Raw genomic sequence first — 24,232 nt, 5'->3', positions numbered from 1 at the left:
TTGGCGGCATTGTTTTTTCTATGAAAACTGAAATCTCATACCATAAACACAGACACTGTCCTAAGATCTCATTCCTGAAAGCTGGCCCATACCTTAAACAAAACCATCTTATCTCCCCTTGTCTCTTGCACTTCCTAGTACTGTTGACAAGTCCCCACTAGGTTCTTTCCCAAGAGCCCCAAGATCCTTTTTTCCATCTTAATTCCCCACATTATGGCAAACAATCTTGCAGAAAATGGCTCGTTGAATTAGGAGTCCACGTCTTCTCACATTAGACTCATTCAAGCTCCTCTGGGGTAAGGTACCTATCGCCAACCACACCAGCGACTCCTACATTATCTCCGCATCAGGGAACTACCAAATATAAGTCTAGTAAATGACATGCCTCTCAGCAACTAATGTGCTTTTGGCCCAATTTTGTCATCAATATTTCTAGGGCCTTGCGTTTATCCGCCTTCTTCCCAATATATCCTCCATTCACTTTCAGAGCTCGCACCCGAAGACCCATCGGCACACCTCCGGACTCGTCTCAATCTTGGTCCTACTTCTCCGCGTCGTATTTCCAGTCTCGGCCTCACAATAGGACGATGGCACCGGATTTAACCAGACCGGGTGAAAACAGGAATATGACCACATTACAGCAAAATCCCCCAGCCACCCTTGAAAAGAAAGGGAGGAGCAACCAAGTGCTCGTCTTAATGCCCCTGGCCTTTCCGATTGGCTGCTGCGACACAACGTGCCCTGTGACTGGTCACGGCGTCAAGCACCGAGAGGAAGAGTGGGTGCACTGCGCCCTAAGAGCTCACCTTCCCGATAAATAAAGGTCGCAGACGCCGAGCGGGCGGAGCTAAATTTGTCGTGATTCATGTTTTCACGGGAGCTCCGAAGGTGGATCCCCACGTAGCACGACGATGACCCGAAGTTGCTCGGCAGTGGACTGCAGCACCCGGGACACCGCGCAGAGCCGCAAGCGCGGCTACGCTTCCCACCAGTGCGTGTGCGCAGCCTCCAAGCTGTCAAGCCCCGCCCAGCCAGGCGGGCAGTAGGCCAGGGTGGGGCGGGACCGGGCAGTGTGTCGCGCCGTCGACGTGACGTGCTTGACGTGCGTAACGTGGGACGGCGTTAGGAACCTGGGGAACTTCTGAGGACGTATGTCGTTCTGTGTTTCCCGCTGAGAGTTTACCTCCAAATTACTAGTTCTTCTTGCCTGTCGCAGGCCTAATGGCGTTAGCGACAGTTACTCAAAAGGAGTTCTGCTTCCTTTCTGTCGTCTTATTTAACGTGAGGAAACAGGAAGGGAGGGAAGTTTGAGAGACTTGAAGGCGTGCGCCCCCATTAGTGTGTGTAGGTTGCTCGTGGGCATGAGTGCAGACCAGTTTTCACCAGGACTGCCTGCCACGGCAGGTTGTTGAGTAGCATTAGCCGAGCTCTGCAAGGAGGGTCCTATTCTGGCGGGAACTCGTCATGGCAAGGAAGGTTCCTTGGGCCCAAGACGGGGGCAGATCTTCAGACCGATCTAATTTGAATCCATGTCTGGCTTAGACTGGTACTTAGCTCATTCAAATCAGTGTTCAAGGCACAGTGGGGAATAGAAATGTGAGTAAAACATCCGCAAAGACAAAAAAAAAAATGTGCTTCACAACGGGGTAGCCTATGAAGGTAATATGAGATGTAGAGAGTTAAACCATTGACAAAGTGCTTTTATGAGAAGATCAAAAAGCTTTATGGGATAGGTGGTATTTGAATTAGACCTTGAACCTTACCTAGATTGGAGGGTGGGAAAGGGAGGAGGACAGCAGTTAAATAGGAATAGCATGGAAAAATATAAAGGGATGGTAAGTGCAGATACATGTACAGAAGTGGAAAAAGTGCTTGGAAACATTTTTTTGAAAAATCAGAATGTCAGGTTAAGGACTTTCAACTGTGTAGGGTAGGCCTTTTGTAGTCATTGTTTTGTTTTTTTAAATAGGACTGATTCCTCCACCTAAGCTGCTATAATTATATCCTTTCCATTTTTCCTCTGGGATTTCTTTTTTCATCAATTTCTGTTCTCTTTCTATTTTAAACCGCTCTCTCTACAGATTACTTGCCTAAAGTCACTGAGCGTGTTTACATTACAGCCTCCCCCTCATGTGAAAGTAGAGCATGCCTATGAAATGTTTCATGTGCTGAAATGGCAGATAGTGAACAGCATGCCCTGCTTTCAGAAAGTTGGCGTTACACCACGTCATTTTTACGAAAGAGCTACGTTACTACCTGTTCTCACTAACCGAAAGAAATCCAGAGGATTTTCACTTTTATGAAAAGAAGCCCTTACTGTACTGAGGTCTTTCATAAAATAAAGTGGCTTAATTGAACTTTCAGAATGTGGGGGATACCTGTACTGAATTTTTAAATACAGACACAAACTGTTGAGCTTATGTACTCCTCTACCCTACCAGTCTCCTCAAAACAGGCGCAATCGAGTCCCATTGACTTTTCAACCTACTGGAGCCAGATACCTATGACCACTGCTCTAATGACAGAGGGTCCCTGGTAATCTTGCCAAATCTTAGCACTTCTAAGTCCTTCTCTTGACCACTTTTTTAAAAATTTATTTTTAAAGATTTTATTGGGGAAGGGGAACAGGATTTTATTGGGGAGCAGTGTGTACTTCCCAGGACTTTTTTCCAAGTCAAGTTGTCCTTTCAATCTTAGTTGTGGAGGGTGCCGTTCAGCTTCAAGTTGTTGTCCTTTCAGTCTTAGTTGTGGAGGGCGTAGCTCAGCTCCAGGTCCAGTTGCCGTTGCTAGTTGCAGGGGGCACAGCCCAACATCCCCTGTGGGAGTCCAACCAGCAACCTTGTGGTTGAGAGCCCACTGATCCATGTGGGAATCAAACCGGCAGCCTTCGGAGTTAGGAGCATGGAGCTCTAACCGCCTGAGCCAACGGCCGGCCCTCTTGACCACTTTTTAACTTTAAATCATACTACTTGAAACTCTCACTGCCCTTGGCTTTATTGACATAGTGTCCCTAGTTCTCTTCCTTTTCTTTAATTTCTTCCTCAATTTTTTGCTGCCCTGCTTTTCCTGTGCCTTCTTCTTAGGATCCTTAAATAGGGAAGAACTCATTCATTGCTTTTATTTGTTACATTGAGGACCACAGTAAGACCTGCTTATTTAAAAAAATTAAAAAGTGATGTATCATTACAATAATTATTATTACAATAGTCTGCTGTGATTCTTCCAGCCTGATTTCTTACCCATTCATTCCATTTTCCAGATTCCTGGCAATATATTTTCTACAACTGCAAATTTTATCATGCTGATTCCCCAAAGGAAGGATTTGCCACATAAAAGTTCTTAGTTTATTAATCCTCTCATGATAAATGTGCGCAATCACCACAGATAAAGTCACTGACAAATCTTTACAACTTCTTTTTTCCAGTACCAACTGACTGCCGTCCCCTTGACTTTCTTCATTCTAGTCTTGCGTTCCTTTCACTCTTTTCTTGAGGTTTTTTTCTTCTTATACATGCCGTGTCTTGCAGGTCTATGTTTGGGTTCATTTTTCATTGCGTAATCCAAGGGATCATAAATCATGCTATTGCCAGTTGTCTTGCCACCACCAAAATGGGTTCTGGATCCAAATACAAAGATGACATCTGGTGTGGTCTTGTATATTTTGGCTAGTTTTTCCCAAGTTTCTGTCTTAGGTACTGTTGCCTTCCCCACTTGAAGGACATCGGTGACCATTTGTTTCTGCTGACGTAGTCTATTGGCCATGAACTTCCTGGTCTGGATAGTTACTGTGTTGTTCATGATGGCAGCCGACCCTGAAGCAGCCAAGGATGAAAAGAGCCCCAAGGAAGGATTTTAATCCCTTGCACTCCTCAACGTCTAATAGAGTCCAAGCTTCTCTGTGAAGCCTTTCCTCATACACTTCTCTTCCAACCTGAATTACATTATTTCTCTTATTGTACATGTCTGCTGAATTAAACAAACACATGTCGGTGTATAAATGGAAAGGAATCATCGTGTCTTCCTGCCATTAGGAAGTTGTAAGAAAGGCAGGAGAGAATAGAGATGGGAAAGGAGTGAGAGTACTAAGTACTATGGTGTTAGTCCTAGCAGCAACAAGGTAGTATCAGTCTGAATTTAGGGCTCAACAAAAAGCGACTGTGGGAAGGAGAGAATTAGTCTACTTGCCATTGCCTAAAGCTGCCATCGTCACATTTTTTGATCATGGAGTTCTCTCCATAAAAAATTTCAGTACGTACTCCTGATACATGCATAGTGATTTATAAATTACATATATGAAGTGATATACTAATATATATTATGAAACAAAAACTAAAGGATGGCAAAAAAATAAACTAAATTCTGATATTTTCTTCAAATCTTAGTAGATAAGTACAGACTCCTATGGTGACCACTGACCTGAAGGATGGATCCAAAACTTACTAGCATACAAGACCCTGTGTGATCTGGCCTCTAGATACCTCTCCACCCCATCTGGAACCACTCCCAGCTACCTATACTCTTTAGCCTCCAAATTAACTTATTTGTTAATGTTTTCTCAGCCAATCAGAGCCAAGTACCGTGTTTCCCCGAAAATAAGACCAGGTCTTATATTAAGGTTTGCTCCAAAAGATGCATTAGGGCTTATGTTCAGGGGATGTCATCCTGAAAAATCATGCTAGGGCTTATTTTCCGTTTAGGTCTTATTTTCAGGGAAATACAGTAGTTCATATTTCTATGTTTTTGCATCTGCGTTGAGTGGCCACTATCTTCCTGGTAAACTCCTACTGACACTTCAGCCCTAGCTCCAATATTCTCTCCTCTGAAGCCTCTCCCAACATGCCCCAACACTATCACCACAGTTGTGAAAGAGGTTGTAAGGACATAGGCAAAAGGCTCTGGTTGAAAAGCATGAATCAAAATGACTCAAAGGTGTGGAAACTTACTCTAAGAATATTGGTGCTCTGTCATACGCATACGTAGCTAAATGTGAAGTGGGACTGGCAGGTTGAAAATTAAAGTGATCCTTTGATTCATTCTCTTTTTCTTGGTGGAAAGAGATTAAGAAATTTAACTTATCTCATAACCAAAGAAGTATGTGTCTGGTAATTTGTAAGAGTTTTTGCGTGAATTGCAATTCTGTTTTTAAACTTTTAGTTAATGAAACATTTCAAATACAATAGCAAACAAAAAATAATATATAACAAACATGTATGTACCCATCACTAGGATTAAGCAAGTATTAACATTTTACCGAGTTTAAGATTTTTCTTTAGAAGATAATAAGGTTATAGGTGTAGTTAAAGCCTAACCCTCAACCCTTTTGCTCTCTCCGCAGAAATAACCACTGTAGAAGGGATTTTGTTAGCCACTTTTCTGGAAAAGACTTGATGTGCAGGGAGCCAATTGTAAACTCCTGCCAAAAGTGTAAAGAAGACACAGTCAACAGGAGAAATAAAATGGATTCTGTATTACAGTGTAAACCAGTTCGTTATTGTACGTATGAGATGATGATTGGTTTGGGATTTTTCATCTGCCACAGGTGACTTCAGACTAGGGAGACATGAATTCCAATGGCAACTATTTACTAGTGGCTATACTTGGCTCTAGTGTTGTTTTCATCTTCTGTAAAAGGATAAAAAGCTGTATTGCAGAGTTTATGCAAGACTAAAACTAAGTTTTTAAAATACATATATAGTACAAGGAAAATGCTTTAAAAGTAATAGCAATTATTATTGCCAACATAATTTTGTCCGGAATTCAAATTAGTCATGCTGGTTAGACTATAGTATTTCCTAAACCTTTTCATGTCGTTTTACACATAGGAAATATTTGGTCAATACTTTGGGGCAAACCAACAAAGCTGTTTGGGACTGGCTTGATGTAACTACTTTTCAAGGGCACCAGGTGGCCCAGGCTACCTCATGGCTAGGGAAGTTGATAGCTGTGCTCACCAGGCATGCCAGTTGGGAAGCTTTGCCTCAGAGTATCAAGCTAATAATGTAACTTGGTGGACTAGCCAACTTTTGATGGTCCCATGCATGGTTAGAGACTACACTCAATCTGTGGAAAAGCTGCCTCACAAACACATGCCATTAGTTAAAATGAACCTAGTTAAAAAGGGATAGGTTTGCCTCTCCTTTATTGGAAAAACAACTCCCTGTATATACTCTCCTGATCAAGTAACATCATCTTCCTGGAACTATCAAAAGAAAGTCCCAAAAGTGGAATTAGTTATTCGTAGGAAAGAACAGACTTTGGATAGTACTTTACTGTAATTTACAAAGTGCTTTTGAACGCATTTGTATCTGCATGCACTCTTACTGCAGCCCTATGAGGAGACTCAAGGATTGAGAGATGTATCTAATACCATACGGTTGGTAAAAGGTAATTGAGGCTTATATACAGGTTTTCTAATTCAGTGTTTTTTCCCAAGGTGATTGAGAGAGTAGCTCAGAATTATGTTTTCCCATACGGCTATCTATATATTTCCCTAACAGTTAGCTGAGGAAATGAAAATTTTCACTAGTTTCAGTTCCTAGCAACTATATGCTTTAAAGCCTAAATTAAAATATACAAAAGTCATACAATTACCTGAGATCTATCTCTGAGATAAATCGAAGAGGGTGCAGAAAGAGTAGTTTTATGATTTCATTATATGAAATTCATGAATTTTTTTCCTCACCATTTCTAAACATAATTTGGGATTGAAAAATACAGAAATGCACAATAATTTTTATATTCAAGGCTAAGAAAAAGCGGTGCCTTTCAAAACAAAATAGGAAAATTGAGTACAGGTAATATACTTGTTTTCTACTGCTATGTAACAAATTTGCTCAAAATTCAGTGGAAACATTATCTTACATGATCTCTAAGGATCAGGGATTCAGAAGTGGATTAACTGGGCATTACAGGGAGTCTCATAAGATTTCAATCAAAATGTTAGCCAAGACTGCAATCATCTGAAGGCTTGACTGATGGCGGAAGATCTTCTTTCAAACAGACTCAGACACATGTCCTTTGGCTAGAAGCCTCAGAGTCTGGCCAACTGGACCTCTCCATAGGGTTGCTTATGATGTGGCAGATAACTTCCCCCAGAAAAAAACCTTAATAGAATAAGGGGGAAGCCTCAGTGTCTTTTATGATCTAGTGTCATCGCCCACTGTCACTTCTGCTTTTTTTCTATTCCTTAGTAGCAAATCACTAACTACAGCTCACATTCACGGGAGAGGAGTTAGTCTCCACCCCTTGGAAGGAGGAATACCAAAAAATTTGTGAACAGTTTAAAATCGCCACAGGAAAGGAGAAGACACACATATTAAATTTGATCAGATTCTGTTAAGTGTAAGCAGTAAAGACAAAATGCAGTAGGATATTTAATATAAGAATTGCCCCCATACAAATTGAAATAGAAAAGATCACTTAGATATTGAACTTTTGGATTTAAAAAAATTAGTTGACATTCGAAAAATGAAATCATTAAGTAAATTAAATGTTAACTGTACTTAATGTTTATATAAAGCATTTAAATAATAAATGGGTTTATGTCTACTGGAGCATTATTATAATATTTTCATGTTAATGGAACTTTAATATGATTGCTATAGATTTCCAACTGATAGCATACAGCACTCAAAATGGATCAGGGCTGTTACTCGTGTGGACCCCAGGACCAAAAAGATTTGGATCCCAGGACCAAGTGCTTTGATAGGTTCTAAACATTTTCAAGAAAGAGTCATACGGCATAAGAAGAAAGCTGAAAAAAGGAGCTGTGCCTTCTGTTTCTCTATACAAGGTACTTACATCTAGGTGTAAACAAAAGTAAATTTTACAGAGCCATTTAAAATCAAGATAGTTCACATTATAGCTAGAATTTGCAGAGATTAAAAAAAAAAACCTAGGTCCTAAAATAAGTGCAATAATAGATTTTAAATGCTTAGAAAATTTGTTTAGTTCTAAATCTATAATGTAACAGTAATTCTGCTTTGGAGCTTTTTTTAAAAAAATAAGATATATAAATGCAAATCATAGGTCTACCTATACATAAAGGTTACTAAACTGATCATAAAATCAACTGGATATAAGTGGACTAAGAACTCAGGCTTTTAAGTATGAGACAGTTTTCAAAATACTTTGAAATTACTTACCCCTTTTTTGTTTCTTCCCAATAATGTTACTGATCTTGACCCAAAAGGTACCTAATTATTAGCATTGATACAGAGAGACGTATACAGAAATAGAAGGCTTTCTATGAGTCAGTCACCAGTATTGGTGTTAACATTCTTATCTTTCTTCTGATTGTTTGTATTTTATCCTTTGCCCCTTGGCCACACTCCTGTACATGGCTGAGTCACTCTCTGCCGTCTGCAATAGTCATCCCACTGTTCTATCCTGCCACTACCCTGACCTGCCTGCCTCGTGTTCAGTGGAGTCTCCTTCTTTTGGTATTGCTTTATCTTATTCCCCTAGTCAGAAGAATATACTCAGTGTCAAATCCAATCTCAAATTCCAAGAGCTTCCTATTTAACTGATGTGTGCATTTCTAACTGCTTTGAACTATCTTTTCAAACCACATAGGAGGTGTGACAATTAACTTCGCAAACTTGTTGCAATGCTGTTGCTAACCTTTTTTTTTTTTTTTTTTTTTATACCAGAGGGATTATTTGTTATGAATCTGTACCAACTGGAAAAACAGTTAACCAAGTTTACTACTATTTGGAAGTGCTGAAAAAGCTGCGTGGATCAGTTAGACGACCTGAACTTTTCACCAACAATTCATGGCTCTTGCATCACAACAATGCACCAGCTCACATGGCCCTGTCTGTGAGGGAGTTTTGAGCCAGTAAACAAATCACCGTATTGGAACACCCTCCCTATTCACCTGATCTGGCCCCCAGTGACTTCTTTCTTTACCTGAAGATAAAGGAAATATTGAAAGGAAGACATTTTGATGACATTCAGGACATCAAGAGTAATATGACGACAGCTCTGATGGCCATTCCAGAAAAAGAGTTCCAAAATTGCTTTGAAGGGTGGACTAGGCACTGGAGTGGGTGCATAGCTTCCCAAGGGGAGTACTTCAAAGGTGACAATAGTGATATTCAGCAATGAGGTATGTAGCACATTTTTCTAGGATAAGTTCCCGAACTTAATTGTCTGACCTCTCTGTCTTAACTGCATATGTAGTAAATTGACTTGCATTCATGCTTTTTTGTAAAATCAACAATAGTACTATTTATTGAGACCTACAATGGTTCAGGCATTGTACCAAGAGATTTACATAAATTATCTTGTATCCTCAAAACAAATCAGAAGATAAAGAATTGTAGAGGTTAAGTGACAGCTAACAAGTGAAGGAGCTGGAATTCAAATCCAGGTGGGTCTTAATTCCAAAAGCTCAACTACGTCCACTATGCCTTCCATTTTGCACAAGTAACTTCCCTATCCCCTCTAACGCATGCTATCGCTCCTTCAAAGAACTACTCAAAACTTATAACTATGAAACCTTCCCAAATTACCACCTTTCTCTAGTTACTTTAATCATTTCAGAAACTTCCAGCATCACATTACTATTTCTGTATAGGTTCAAAAACAAAACAAAACAAAAAACAACCCTGTTTACATTGTCCTTTAGACTATCCACATATTAAAAAACCAGAGATTATTACCTTTCTTTCATAACTAACTCTACACAGCAACCAGGGGAGTATTTTGCATTCAGTGGTATTTTTATAGATACTCTTCTGTGATAATTTCTAAAATAACCTTACTTTTCTACTTCTGTCATAGGTTCTCCAAGGTGTACACCTTAAAGGTAAAGCAAGACTTAAAATCCTAAAAGAGCCACTTCCTGATCATTCTGAAGAGGTCGCTATTGAGGACCATAATTACAGTTTAAGGAGACCTTTAACAGTAAGTGTAGAGAAACTGGCTGAGGTGCAAGAAAGAAATGCTACCAGTGTCCAAACCAAGACCTATGGCTGTCAGAAACAACAGGACGATCAAGAAGAGAGTGGGCTTACAATTAATTGATACTCTGGTGGAAGAGAAACTACTTTCTGAAGAAACAGAGTGTCTGCTATGAGCACAATTTTCATGTATGTTCCCATGACCAGTAATATTTACAAAATAGCTCTATAATTTTTCTGAAATATCATTAAATACTTACTTTGCTATTGCCTATGAAAACATGCTTATGGCTGAGAAGTGAAGTCTCAGTAGCGTAAACAAGAAGAATGAAGAGTAATTGCCAAAATCTTTTTTATGGTTTTGCAATTTGAAAGTAATATGTTTATTATAGGAAAAGCAAAGAAATATATAAATGATCATTATAAAACATAATCCTACTACCCAGAGATAAGAAAATATGGTTTATACCATACACTGTACTTTTTACTTTTTATAATAGCAGTTACCCATGTTACTGTAAATTCTTTATAAACAATCTTAACTGCTACATAATTTATCACTAAAGGCCTTTTGCAGTGTAATTGAACTAGATAATTTGCAAAATCCTTCTGCGCTTCAAAACTATGAGTCTCCAAATTTTTTCTAATAATTTTCATATATATAATATGTAATATACCATATATTATATATATTACATATTATGTTATATATTATATGCATACATATTATATATATTACTATCTATATTATATATTATATAATGTATACATATTGTATTTATATATGTTATATATATATATATATATATATATATATATATACACACACACACACACACATACATTCAGAGGGTGCCAAGAAAATGTATACACATTTTAAGAAAGGAAAACTATTAAAATTGTATTATAATACTCAATATATACTGATAACAAAAGATGAATACAAGTCATGTTTGACTTCTGCAATTATAAGAGGTACTCAAAGTGGTTACCATCGGCGTCCAGACACTTCTAATTACGGGAACTACTGTTTGAGCAACGTTGACCAAAGTGTCAACTTGTATCCATTTTTTTGGCACCCCCAGTATATCCATTGAAAAACAACCGAGTCTTCTTTGTGAACCAGGATGTTTGAAGAGGGGCAGAATAAGAATTGCCAACTTACTCTTTGATGAAAGAAGCAGAGATATTTGGATTTACACTCTGGTCGATAAAAAGCATGTCCTATTTCTAGAAAAAGTAGGTATCTCCAAAGGAGGAGATATTTTGTTTTTCCAACAGGGGAATAGAGGTGATAAACAGGGGTCCCCACCACCAGGAACACAGGATTTTTTTACTCTCAGTAGTAGGCAAGAGTCACTCTGTCTGTTCACTCTGAATAGTGACCTATCCCTAGAAATGTTTTTCATGTCTAATTTTTTACTGTCAGATAAGTGGTAACCAGGAAACAAAATAAATAAATGTGCTCATAACCAAGAGACTTAATTTTATCCAATTATTTCATTTTCTTTTCTGTTCCTCTAAAAATCTCCACTCAGGCTGCCATTGAATAGTAAAACATAATAATTCAAGTTGAAACGCTTTTCTTCCTTTTTTTTTAGTGATATGAACCAAGGTGAACACAATAAATTGGTCAACGGCCTCAAAGACTGGATATTAATCTCTGAACAAATTCAGTTAAAATGCGAATGTATTTGAATTTTGGTGACCAGTGCGGTTATGATCTATACCTGAAAATGTTACTGTACACATTTTTTCATCAAAAAGATGAAATAAATTTATTTTAACAGATTTTAAGTGGGAATTGTATGACTGGACAGAAACATCTGAGTACTCCATAGAAATGAAGCAATTTGCATGGACACTGTATTGTGCGGTAGCAGAGTCTATGATTATGCAAGAAAGATTCTTACGCTGCCTCATTCTTCCATCCTCAGAACGTAAGTGAATTACTTTTTAGTGCTAAATAAAACAAATATTTTGTTCTTTTATTGCGTTTTAGACATTAAGGATATTAGTAGTTGTATTCTATTAGTCAATTTTCTCTTTAAAAACTTCTAGGTGGTATTTGCATATTATCAAAATCAGTATTTTCTTTTCCTTTTGCCCCCCTTTACATTCAGTATTATTTTATATTAATTTCAGATGTATAGCACAGTGGTTAAACATTTATATAATTTAAGAAGTGACCCCCCCCTGATTGGTCTAGTATTCACCTGGCACTATACATAGCTATTACCATATCATTGACTATATTCCCTATGCTTTACTTTACATCCCCATGACTATTTTGTAAATATCAATTTGAATTTCTTAATCCCTTCACCTTTTTCACCCTGCCCCCAACCCCCCTCCCATCAATCTAGTACCCATCTGACATCATATATAGTTATTGTAATATTATTGACTAAATTCCTTATACATCCTTGACTACTGTGTAACAAGCAATTTGTATTTTTTTTTCTTTAGATTTTTTTATTGGGGAAGGGAACAGGACTTTATTGGCGAACAGTGTGTACTTCCAGGACTATTTTCCAAGTCAAGTTATTGTCCTTTCAGTCTTAGTTGTGGAGGGTGCAGCTCAGCTCCAGGTCCAGTTGCCGTTGCTAGTTGCAGGGGGCGCAGCACACCATCCCTTGCGGGAGTCGAACCGGCAATCTTGTGGTTGAAAGGACGTGCTCCAACCAACTGAGCCATCCGGGAGCTCAGCGGCAGCTCAGCTCAAGGTGCCATGTTCAATTTTTAGTTGCAGGGGGCGCTGCCCACCATCCCTTGCGGGAGTCGAGGAACTGAACTGACAACCTTGTGGTTGAGAGCCCACTGTAAATCGAATCGACATGTGGGAATCGAACCGGCAGCCTTCGGAGTTAGGAGCATGGAGTTCTAACCGCCTGAGCCACAGGCCGGCCCAGCAATTTGTATTTTTAATCCCTTCCCCTTTTTTACCCACTCCCAAACCCCCTCCCATCTGGAAACCATCAAAATGTTCTCTGAGTTTTTTTCCATGAAACAAATGTATCCGAGTTTGTTTTTATTATGTTTGTTTATTTTGTTCTTTAGAGTCCACTTATAAGTGAAATATATGACATTTGTCTTTCTCTGCCTGGCTTACTACACTCAGCACAATACCCTTTAGGTCCATCCATGTTGTCCAAGATGGCAAGATTTCATCTTTTTTTATGGCTGAGTAATATGCATAGTAATGTCATAAATTTAATACTCAGTTTTTACTGTTTTTTATCACTGGTTTTACAGATTCCTTTTTACTCACTTTGTTTGTTTGGCTTAAACAACAAAAATTTACTGTCTCACTTTCTGGAGACTAGAAGTCCAAAATCATGTTTCAGGACTCCTTAGCTTATACATGGTCGTCTTCTCCCTGTGTCTCTTCACATCGTCTTACGTTATGCATGAGTGTTTCTGTGTCCAGATTTCCTCTCTTTTATGAGGACACCAGTCATGTGGGATTAGGATTCACCCTAGTGATCTCATTTTAACTTGAGGTCACATTCTGAGGTACTGGGGATTAGGACTAGGACATATCTTTTTTGAGGGACACAATTCAACCCATACAAGTCACTTTCCTATTACATAAGCCTCCCATTACCCACCGACTAAAAGCCAACTCCTTCCTGTGGCTTACTGCTTCCCATGATATGGGCTCTGCAGCTTATCTCTCGCCTCCCTCCCTGCCCTCCTGCATTCCATGCTCCGGTTGTAAGGCATTTCTTGCTGTTTTTGCTTTAGGGACTTATCCTTCCATCTGCTTAAAACTGCCCATTCTACCTGTTAGTCCTGGTGATTAGTCTTCTCCCTTCAGGCTCAGATTAGATATCACATCCTTTCAGAAGCCTGACCTGCCATTCTTCCACCAATTCTGGGTTAGGCACCCATTGTGCACATACTAAATGGAACTTGAATCTTAGTGCTTACTATCTTCCTCACGAGACTGTGAGCTGCCCAAGTATGAGGCCTGAGTCTGGGTCTTTGTTATATACACACACCCTGACCGCGTGGTGCCTGGTACACAATGGTCCCTTGATAAATGTCTGTGGAATTGAAATAATGCCTGGATGATCATTTAAGATTTTGAACAGATATAAGGAGGAAATGTGGTAGACCTCAAGTTGCTGTCTAAAAAGTAGCACTCCATTTCATTCACTGTAGTTGGGGCAGACACCAGCCAGGAATGGCAGGAGCCACCTCTCCTGGAAGGTGCATCTTAGTTTCTTATTGCTGTAACTTTGAAACAGACTCACAAGGGCTCTGAGCTGGAAAAACTCTTAGAAATCATGTAGTCCAACCCCCTCATTTTAAAGAAGGGAGAAATTGAGGCCTGGTAGAAGGAAGGACCTTAATTATAACATTTTTTTTCCACTTTAGGGAAAACTTTTTAAAATTGAGATGTAATTGACATATAATATTAATTTTAGATGTACATTTAATCAATATTTATATATATTGTAAAATGATCACAATAAGTATAGTTAATATCCATCACAGTTTTTTGTTTTTGTTTTTTTTTTCTTGTGATGAGATCTTTTAAGGTATTCTTTCAGCAACTTTCAAATATACAATACAGTATTATTAACTATAGCCACCCTGCTGTACATTACATTCCCTTTTAAAAAAATGAATGCAAATTTTCCCACACACACACTATTAAAATACTACTACTAATAAAAATTTTAAAAATGAGAGAAAAGGAATGAAAATTTATTAATTGTTCCTCCATATATAAACAATTATTATTAACATTTAGGAAATTTTCTTCCAGGCTTTTTTTTCCTGTGGTTAGATTTACTCATTTTTTAATATACTTTTGATCTTTAATAGTTGCGTAGTATCAGGTAGTCGTACCTATTAACTTGGGCATTCTCCAACTATTGGACACTTACATTGCTTCCATTTCTTGGTTGTAATTGCTGTTTCTTATATTGAGATGAACATTTGTGTATGATTTTACCATTTAGGCTAGATATTATACTTATTTATAAATGTCTACTTTCTGCTAAGCAAGAGCCTTTTTTTTTTTTAAGATTTTATTGGGGAAGGGGTACAGGAGTTTATTGGGGAACAGTGTGTACTTCCAAGTGCAAGAGCCTTTTTTATAGACACTATGTTGATAACTCCTTCTCCTACGTCTTTTTAGTCAAGTCCTCTGTACTGGTTTTACGCTATGGTTTATGCGAGATATTCCATATGATCTATCTTTTTTTTTCCTTCATGATTTTCTTTATTTCCTATAGTTTTGCATCAACTCCTGGATTAAATCTTTTCTGGTAATTCCAGCTCCCACTGATCTTTTTTCTTTTCATGTCATTTGCATTTTGTAACCTTTGCTCTGACATTATCTATTTAGATTTATAATTTTAGTACTTAAAATGTTGCTGATTTCTTTGAGTACTTTGTCTGAAACTAAGGTACCTTATTTAATGTGATAGTAATACATGTTTGTTATAAAACATTCAAACAATATGTGACTATATAAATACCAGAAAGTGAAAAACACTTATACTACTTCCATTCTCCTAATCCTACAAGATAACCACTGTTAGCAGTTTGGTATATATTCCCTCATACTTTTTAAAAACACATTTATCTATCAATACAATTTTGTTTTAATGGCCATCTCTTATTCCAATATATTAGAAGTACCTAGATTTTTATCCTTAAAAATCTGACCTGTCAAACATGTTCGTATTTGATTACATTTCCATTCATTTTCCCATTTAAAAAGCTGTATCTATTTTAATACATATCTGCTTAAGTATTAGTTCTTTATAATCATTATATTTAATATTCATTTATTCAGTGAATAGTTATTGATCAGGAGTAGCCAGTGAGGCAGGAATAAAACCAGGAGATTGTGATGGCCTGGAAACCAAGGGTAGAAAATATTTCAAGGAGATAGTAGTCCACTATATCAAATGCTGCTAGGACATCAAGTAAGATGAAGACAGAGAATTGACCACTGGATTTTGCAAGATGGAGGTCACTGATGACCGTGACAAAAGTAGTTGCAGGAGAGTGGTAGAGAGGTAAGTATGGCTGAAGTGGAATGAGAAGAGACAGTGATTATGGAGTCTTTCAAGGAGTTTTGCTGTGACGGGAGCAGAAAAATGCACTTGTAGGTAGAAGGGAACATAGATGGAGGGGAGGGTGTTTGCTGAGATGGCAGATATGATTTCACTATGTGTATGTACACATTGGAATGATCTAGTGCACAGAAGAAAATTGGTGATATACAGAGAAAGGATAACTGCAGGAGGATAACATCCAACACCATTGTGGAGGGAGCTCGGGCCTTAATTATCAGGGGAAATTCATGCATTGAAACAGGAAAAAGGCAGATACACATTCAAAAGGTTAACAGATTTGGTGGTAAGAAAATGAGTTTCTATCTGATTGCTTCTATTTTCTCAGAGACATGAAGTTAATAGCTGAGAGTTGGGGCAGGGGCATTAGAAGTTTGGGGAGAAAGGAGAAAATGTGAATAGTTGTTGTTTTTTCCCTCTGTGATGATGGAGAAACAATTACATGGCAAACAATTAGGTGATGACAGACAACATTTTAAAAAACCCTTGGTTTAGTTAGCCAGGTACCTCACTCACTCACTAATCTCTAATTGTTATACTATCTTTGTCTAATTCTTGGCTACTGTCATCTCTCTAATCTGTAGTGACGTTACTTTTTCAGTTCTCCCTTGAATTCCTTATGTCCGCACTTTTCCCAGAGCTGTGCTTCTTGTAATTACAGTACTTTCGGTCTTTAAGGTAGTTTGTTTTCACAAATCCTTTGAAATGATGTCATTAACATCGTCAGTCTTCCTTATTATAATACTGATATTTTGCATGATCTTAGATTTTCTGTTTCTAATTTTCAATTTTTTTTATTCATTGCAATTTAGTAAATTAGCTTCCCCTCTATAGATGAGGTATAGCTTCCTACTTTTTACTTGAAAAGTGAACAGAACAGTGGGAGGAGCTAATAGTCTAATCTTTTTCTAATATTAAACAAAACCACTAAGCTCAGTGTTATGGCTCTTTAGCACTATATTTTTCACAGATAGTTTTAAGCCACCCAAATGACTCCCTATAATCATTCCGTAATTAAGCTGTTGTTCAATTTAAAAATCATGTTGATGAGAATGCAAATTATGATTGGTATAAACTTTCTGAAGGACAGTTTAGGAATGTGAATTAATTTTCAATTGACCCACCCAATTAAGTGCACCTGAGGTCCAAAATTTATTTTTAATTTCTTATATAAGTGAAGTCCATTTATTCCAATACATGTGTAAGTAAATTTACCTCTGCATCCTACTCCTAGGAACTGCATAAATGACATAAATATGTATATGTGTATGTGTGTACACAAACACACTGTGGTGCTGTTTATATTGTCTAAAAAATAGAAACAGCCTAAATGTCCTTCAATACAGGTTGGTGAAATTATTTATGTTTTAACTATACTGTGGTATACTGTGTACACATTTAAGCTGTTGTAGGTCAACAGTTAAGGACATGTAAAATTTTTGTATAACATTACTATTAGTAAAGAAAAATAGATTCAGTATGATTTTTACAAATTATATTTAGGTATGTGTACAAAAAGAATGTTCCTGAAATATCAATGGTAATTTTTACTTTCATTTTTGTACCTTTCTATATTGTTTCATTTTGTAAAAATTGACAATTCTTTTTTTCAATCAGAATTTTTTTTTCCCCCCCAGAATTTTTTTTTTCCATTTTGAGGTGAGGGAAAAGATTTCAGAGGGTCATCAGTCGCTTCCCTACAGTTCTAACTCACAAATATGATTTGGGTATTTCTACTCTCAATTATAAAAACTTTTATAAGCAAATCAACAAGTACACATCCCTTTTTGCCTGATAGTCAGAACATCATTCCAGTAGCTATGGACATTAAGATACCATTTACATTTTCATTTAAAAATCAAGCTCACCAGAACATAAGCTTTTTTTTTTTTTTTAACCTATTTAAAAGAAAAGTTTTACATAGAGGCATTACGTGGCTTTATCACATACTCACTGCATATTGCAACACAGTTAACATCTTTGGTGTTCATTTGAGAATCCTAATGCAAAAGGATAAATTCTAAGCAATTAAAATTTTGTTGACACACTTGAAAAGGTTTTCAACATACTAGTGGCTATAGCACCCTGTTGGAGAGCCACTGTACTATTTTCTCATTGTCTTACTCTTTTGCCCTATTTTAAACTATAACAACTGATTAATACTTTCGTCTCTTAAGTAGATTGTAAGCTACTTAGTCAAATTATGTCTTTTGCATCTTACAACTGTGTTTTCCAAACCCATTAGTGCATCTTAAAATCAATTTAGTGGGCCATAATCAGCATTAAATTTCATGTGTGTATGTGTGTGCACGCATGGCAGGTAGTAAGGGTAAATTCAGTTTATGAAACATCTAACTGGTTACAGCAAAATAGTTGGAAAGCCCTGTCCTGAAATACTTAGGGGGAAGTACATTAAAATCTCAATTAAGTAGAAGTCAGCTGTCCAGGAAACCTAGAATACAGCCCCCAAATCAGAAATTTAATCCCCAAGTCATTTGAATTACAAAAGTAAATTTCAGTTAAGATGAGCACCTCAGTCTCTACCTCAGAATCCATTTAGTCTTATTTTAGGCAATTATTAAATCTCACTGTTTCCTTTCCTGATCTACAGTAAACTAGAAAGAACAAATTCACTGAGTGAGGAGGAGTCCGAAGATACACACCAGTAGCAACAGGAAAAAATCATCAGTCTGGGAAGGTCAGGGATACTCTACAAGAACTCCTGAGACAGTGTGCAGGTACTTTGTGTAGGAGCAAACAGAGGCAGACACCCTTTTCAGGCCCTGAGGAGCAGTGAGAAAAGCTCTGGTCAGGGCAGCAGCACAGCTGGATTTCACGTCTGTGCAGAATTAGCAGCACAGAACTGGCCAAGGGGCTTAGCCTCCCCCTCTGTACCCGCTTCCTAACTGTACAGTGAGGTAGGTGTACTAGATGTTCACAGTGCCCTTCCCATTCGTCAATTTTCTCATTTCAGTGAATTTACAGGTGAGACTGGTTTCTTATCTAAATTATAAACACATCAATTAGAACAAACTGGGTAATTGATTTGTATATTTTTTAAAGAAGTGAAGGAGAAATGAAAATTTATTTTGTGTTATGCTTGCATCTTAGAATACTACTCTGTGTTTCTAAGTTTCCTATTATCTTACTATATTAAGTTAACTCTGAATATTTACTTGAAAATGTCTGTAGAACTTGGCTATTTATACTTGGCTTTATTTCCACAGGGATTTGAGACTACTTTAGTACCATTTAAGGCATTTCCCCTTTCTCACATTTCTTCATTTGAGTTTTTTTCTTCATTTTTTTACATTTTCTAGATGGTTATCCAAATGCAAATCCAGTCCAGGTTTCAACAGCAACATTTTTTCTTTTCTTAAACAAAGAGTAGAGCATGGAGACCAGCTATATCAGTATTGTTCGCTGATCATAAAATATGTATCTCTCAAGCAACAGCTTCAGTGAGACCCCACCAGTCACCAATTGCAAGGGTTTATGGACTTTGGTCTTGGCAAACTTGACGCTGATGAAATGCCGCTCGCCTCAGAAACTATTTTGTTAATGGCAATGGGTATTTCTGGTCATTGGAAAACACCTGTTGGTTATTTTTTTGTAAACAGAGTGTCTGGATATTTGCAAGCTCAGCTGCTTCATCTGACTGTTGGCAAACTGCGTGACATAGGGATCACAGTTGTGGCTGTTACGTCTGCTGCTACAGCTCTAAGTGTTCAGATGGCAAAAGCATTGGGGATACATATTGATGGAGACGATATGAAGTGTACATTTCAGCATCCTTCATCTTCTGGTCAAGATTGCCTACTTCTGGGGCCGGCCCGGTGGCTCAGGCGGTTAGAGCTCCATGCTCCTAATGCCGAAGGCTGCCGGTTCGATTCCCACATGGGCCAGTGGGCTCTCAACCACAAGGTTGCCAGTTCAACTCCTCGAGTCCCGCAAGGGATGGTGGGCTCTGCCCCCTGCAACTAAGGTTGAACACGGCACCTTGAGCTGAGCTGCCGCTGAGCTCCCAGATGGCTCAGTTGGTTGGAGCGCATCCTCTCAACCACAAGGTTGCCGGTTCGACTCCCGCAAGGGATGGTGGGCTGTGCCCCCTGCAACTAGCAACGGCAACTGGACCTGGAGCTGAGCTGTGCCCTCCACAACTAAGACTGAAAGAACAACAACTTGAAGCTGAACAGCACCCTCCACAACTGAGATTAAAAGGACAACAACTTGACTTGGAAAAAAAAGGCCTGGAAATACACAGTGTTCCCCAATAAAGTCCTGTTTCCCTTCCCCAATAAAAAAAAAAAAAAAAGAGATTGCCTACTTCTTTGATTCTTGCCACTTGCTTAGATTAAGAAGTGCATTTCAGAGCATTCGGTTTGTTAATGGCACAGCACATTGGCAACACCTTATGGAGTTTGTAGCACTAGAGGAACAGGAATTATCAAACATGAAAAGAATCCCAAGAAAACTTGCAAATTTGAAAAACCATGTACTGAAAATGAATTGTGCTGCCCAACTCTTCAGTGAAGGCGTGGCCAGCGCGTTGGAATGCTTGCTGTCATTAGGCCTGCCTCCTTTTCAAAACTGTACTGGCACCATCCATTTTATATGCTTAATTAACAATATCTGACATTTTTAATAGTAGGAACTATTATGGAAAGGGACATAAAGGACCTCTAATGCCAGAAACTTTTAATAAAATTAATCACATGTTAATTGAAGCCAAGACTATTTTTGTTACATTAGCTGACACTAACAATAATCAAATAATTAAAGGTAAGCGAAAACTAGGATTCCTAGAATTGTTACTCAATGCTGAGAGCTTAAAATGGCTCTACCAAAATTATGTTTTCCCAAAGGCGATGCCTTTTCCATATCTTCTGACTTACAAATTCAGTCAAGACCATCTGGAATTATTTCTGAAGATGCTTAGACAGTTATTAGCAACCAGTTCTAACCCTACCTGCATGGCATTCCAGAAAGCTTACCATAAATTGGAGACCACATATAGAGTACAAGGTGAAGTGTTTCAAAATGAACCAAGCATCCTTGACATTTCAATTGCTCGACGGACAGACTTGGCCCTTTGGACAGTTCAACATCAGTATGGTGTCAGCGTTATAAAGACTCTTTTTCACAAGGAGGATATTTGCCAAGACTGGTCTAATTGTTTGCTAAGTGAGGCATTACTAGACCCGTCAGATCACAGGTGGAATCTCACCTATTGTGCTGGTTATAGTACCGATAAATTATCAGCTCTTTTAACTTGTGAGGACTGCATCAGCACACTGTATGCAACAGATCTTAAAGCTTCTAAAATTGGGTCACTGTTGTGTGTTAAAAAGAAGAATGGTTTGCATATCCCTTCAGAAAGTTTATGTCGAGTCATAAATATTTGTGAGCAAGTTGTAAGAACCCTTCAAGAATGCCAGTTAATGAACGACTTCCTAAATGGAGGGAATTTTATCTTCAACAGAAAATACTATGTGAGCTTTCTGGGCATATTTATCTTTTTGTAGAGTTAGATGAGCATCTCTTTGATGGAGAAGTGTGTGCCGTCAATCACTTTGTAAAGTTACTAAAGGATATAATAGTCTGTTTTCTTAAAGTTCAGAGCTAAAGATGTAGCTCATTTCCCTTTAAAACACCATTCAGAAAGAACTGAAATGAAAACTTTGTCAAGGAAACACTGGCTACCTTTACAGGATTACAGCTATCCAGGTTTTGCTAATACCAATAAATTCAGGCATCTGCTAAGTAATGATGGATATCCATTCAAATGAGGGATCAAAACATATTAAAACTTACTTTAAGACTAATTGGTCAACACTTATTTTAAAGTCAACTTACCATATTTTATAAATTGACCATTCTGCTCAATGGACTAGTTGGCATTTCTGACTTACTAGAATTTGTCACTGGCGTATCATATAGTCTGTTCGAACTTCGGTATGGCTAGCAGCATTTCAGTTACCCAAGCAGACTAGCTAAGAGGTGCTGTCTTTCAATTTACTAAGACTGAATAATGTGACTGGACGTACTTTTAACTTGTTCAGTCTACTTTAAAAACAAGAGAACTACAACAGGTAGGAGTCACCAAAACATCGACTGCTCTTATAGACAGACTACATTCCCTAAAAGAGCTCTTTGGTTTACAGCTCTTAAGAATGTGGACAGAATACCTATAAAACCTTGAATATAATTTTTAGTTGGAAGTTAAGGTGTGGTTTGAAAATTAAAGCTAAATTAAGATATCAAATACCACAAAAATCCCTTTGCTTACAGTGCCCTAAAATAGAAACACCATGCTTTATCAGGCAGAAGGTAAACACATGAGCCATGAAATGGTTCCTTGTGCTGCAACCAAACTGGGGAATGTAGTCTAGGAAGTACACAGGTGACATCATTTTCACAATCCATTGTCTCTAGACTTCAAAATACTACTTTTGAATAATGGAATGCACACTTACTTGACTCCTATTTGAAGAGTCCAGTGCTCATCAGCGAATGAGAAGCCTTTATTCCAACTTCTTCTGAAGTCTACTTGTGTTTGCAGGGTGGCTAAAATAATGAAACATATTTCATATGTTGAATGAATAAACGAATTTCATAGTATTTGAGTAATAAATTGGAAAAAGGTGGTCAATTGAGACAATAGTTATGAAAAAACTGGTCTTAATGTAGAGTTTTTCAGAAATTTAGGAGCTTAAATAATCTAAAGGTGGAAACAATACGGGCAATTTTCTCCATTCTCACACCCGGATTTGAAAAGATAAATAAAAAATCATAGGTACATGTACTTTTACAAATGGGAGTATTTTAATGGATAAAAGAAACAAGCACATTATTCACCCAAGTATGTCAAGCATCTCTTTTTGCCATTGAGTGAATATTCACAAAGTATAATGAAAACTGAAAATTGTTAAAGATTAATGACTACATAAAAGTTGTTTCATGAATTGAAATTCACCTTAGTCTATTTTTATACATTTCTATTCTACCTCAAAGGCTGAAGTTTTGAAATGTAACCATAGTTGTACTGTATTTTACACAAGAGCGATTGCTGAGACGTCTGAATATTGTGGTTTTTGTTTTGTTTGTAGTAGGATTTTAGATGCACCAAGATAAATCTTATTTAAAGGAAGCCTGTTTGTAAATCACCACTTTTAGCTTATTGCTTATATAAACCCAAGTTTTGTACCTGATCTTTACTTAAAACTGGGTTCATATCTGTAGTGTCTTATTTTCTGTTGTTACATTTGACTCATATACTAATATATTCTATATTTTAAGAAATTAGTGTTTTGAATTATTTAAGTGCTGGATGATTTGGACAAATATTGAAAATAATGTTTGCATCACTGCCTTCAGCACAGTTAATTGTTCTTGCCCTAGTGAAAGTGTTCCAAGTCTGATACCAGGTTTACTTGATATGATATGCTTTACAGTGAAAAATTTTTTATATTATTTGATTAGGGTAATTTAGTTTATAGATTCTATTCAGCGCCTTTGTCCCTTTTTTTTTTTTTTTGAAGAAAATTAACATTCCCATCAGAAATTTGTCCTTCTTACTTTTCAACAAATAGTGCTGGAAAAACTGGATAGCCACATGCAAAAGTATTAATTTTAATGCGTCAAAACCCTAAATAAAAGTATAAAACTTTTAGAAGAGAGTAAATCTTTGAGACTTAGATTAGGTGATAGTTTCTTAGCTGTGACACCAAAAGCACACGCAACAAAAAATAAACTGGATGTCATCAAAGTTAAAAACCTGTGCTTCAAAGGACACCATCAAGAAAGTAAGACAACCCACAGAACGGGAGAAAATTTTTATAAATCATATTATCTGATAAAGGAGTTGTATCTAGACTATACAAAGAAATTCTATAACTCAATAATAAACCCAGTTTGAAATATCGGTAAAGACTGTGAGTAGACATTCTTAAAAGGAGGTATATAAAGGGCCTATAAACACATGAATATAGTATTCAACATCATTAGCCCTCTGGGAAATGCAAATCAAAACTACAATGAGATGGCACTTCACACTAGGATGGCTCTAATAAAAAAGATAATAACAAGTGTTGACAAGAATGTAGAGAAATTGGAACCCTCATAACCTGTTAGTGGGAAGGCAGACACGTTGGAAAACAGCCTGACACTTCATAAGGTAAGTAAAACAGTTACCATATGATCCAGTAATTCTAGTCACAGGCATATATA

At 37.5% G+C, this 24,232-nt stretch overlaps 2 long non-coding RNA genes and 1 pseudogene across 5 annotated transcripts in view; 1 reads left to right on the top strand and 2 right to left on the bottom strand.

Annotated features, from left to right (window-relative positions):
• LOC141569750 (uncharacterized) overlaps window positions 1-1,039 on the bottom strand; it is a 6,074-nt gene extending 5,035 nt beyond the window's left edge. Inside the window, exon 1 of one of the 4 annotated variants that reach the window (XR_012493548.1) lies at window positions 807-1,039. This is a non-coding gene — a long non-coding RNA (uncharacterized LOC141569750). Of the gene's footprint in view, window positions 1-496; window positions 676-806 lie in introns of those variants that run through there. The other 3 variants (XR_012493545.1, XR_012493547.1, XR_012493546.1) reach the window with 3 other exon arrangements.
• Window positions 906-24,232, top strand: LOC109447220 (DNA transposase THAP9). Its single transcript, XR_012493536.1, has 6 exons — window positions 906-991; window positions 7,605-7,792; window positions 9,787-10,094; window positions 11,696-11,845; window positions 19,324-19,808; window positions 20,320-24,232. It is a non-coding gene; the product is annotated as a DNA transposase THAP9 (long non-coding RNA).
• On the bottom strand, window positions 3,357-4,034 carry LOC109447219 (small ribosomal subunit protein eS24; annotated as a pseudogene).

This window comes from Rhinolophus sinicus, linkage group LG02 (assembly GCF_036562045.2).
Source record: "Rhinolophus sinicus isolate RSC01 linkage group LG02, ASM3656204v1, whole genome shotgun sequence".
Lineage (NCBI taxonomy): Eukaryota > Metazoa > Chordata > Mammalia > Chiroptera > Rhinolophidae > Rhinolophus > Rhinolophus sinicus.
This window is presented reverse-complemented; position numbering and strand designations above follow the sequence as displayed.